The sequence below is a fragment of the Lygodium microphyllum genome, chromosome 7, assembly GCF_053477565.2.
Source record: "Lygodium microphyllum isolate KBCC chromosome 7, Lygodium_microphyllum_v1.1.10, whole genome shotgun sequence".
Lineage (NCBI taxonomy): Eukaryota > Viridiplantae > Streptophyta > Polypodiopsida > Schizaeales > Lygodiaceae > Lygodium > Lygodium microphyllum.
This window is the reverse complement of record NC_141141.1, coordinates 37049099-37050579: the sequence shown is the minus strand read 5'-3', so window position 1 is coordinate 37050579 and position 1481 is coordinate 37049099.

Genomic DNA, 1481 nt, shown 5'->3' with positions numbered 1-1481 from the left:
GAAGAAAAGGACACAGAAGAGCAAAGGTGTTACATATCCTTCGCAAGTTGCTACAAGGCATGCAAGTGAAACTAATACATTGAGAGGACCGGATAGCAAGATTGCTATTAGCAAGGGTAATTGTCACTAATGTGACGATGGACTTGGTTGTGTCAGGTGAGCATGTTGTGGAGCTCCTGTAATGGTAGCTTGTAGATAGTATGGAGCCTCCTTCGCCACTTGTGCCAACCTCTCGTAGAATGCCTTCCACAACTCGTTATTTTGCACTTCCTTGAGTTTTTACATGAGGTATAAATTTCAAGCCTCGTCCTCAATCCCATCCCATGATGCTACCAATGCCATGATGCTTTGGCTTGTAGTGGGGCCATGCTTTCTATGTGCATGATAGGGTGACTATGCCATTGTTCATCGTGAAGGTAGCTATGGCGTTGTTGAGCTCGAAGGCTTTCTATGATATTAGGCAGGTCTAGCCTCGTTTGATACTAAGAGGCCAACACCTTTTGCCTCTGAATAGGTAGTGTTCCTTTTTGTAGTTGTTGGAGAGGCAATCTCTCAAAATAGCCAGTCATGGCCATTAAAGCAGCATGTGAACTTGGCCTTCCCCCTTGAAGCCCGTCTCATAGTAGCCATCGTTATTTTGAATCTATACCTCTGTTTGAAAAACGTGATGACCCAAAATTCCCACCCCACTTTGATGCACAAAGAGAGAGAGAGAGAGAGAGAGAGAGAGAGAGAGAGAGAGAGAGAGAGAGAGAGAGAGAGAGAGAGAGAGAGAGAGAGAGAGAGAGAGAGGAATATTAAAGGACCTCCCACTTTGCATCTGATCCACTCGAGAGAGAATGGAGGTACATTAAAGGACCTCCCACATTCCACATTACCAACTCGAGGAAGAAAAAAGAGAGTATCGACTCCCACTTATAGCTTCCCATCCAAATATAAATACTACGAGAAAGGGATGAGGGGAGAGAGAGAAAAGGGAGCGAGAGGAGAGCTTTTTGAAAGGTTTGGGTACTCTTATAACGTTGCCACATAGGCTTGGGTTTGATAACTTACCTCTCCTTGCTTTGGGGCTTAGGTTTGGGAGATTGCTCAATAAGAGATCTAATTGACCCAAGAGAGAATGGAGGTGCATTAAAGGACCTCGCACATTTCATATTGCTGACCCGAGGAAGAAAAAAGAGAGCATGGACTCCCACTTATAGCTTCCCATCCAAATATAGACACTAAGAGAAAGGGATGAGGGGGGGAGAGAGAGAAAGGGGAGGAGGGGCGAGCTTTTTGAAAGGCTTGGGTACTTGTATAATGTTGCCACATAGGCTTGGGTATGACAACTTACCTGCCCTTGTTTTGGGGCTCAGGTTCGGTAGATTGCTCAATAAGATATACGAGATAAATTCTAAGACAGGAGAAGAGATTAGAGACTATCGTCATCGTAAAAAAATTCTAACCAGGGTTACTTCTGGCAAAGGAAGGCGAATGTT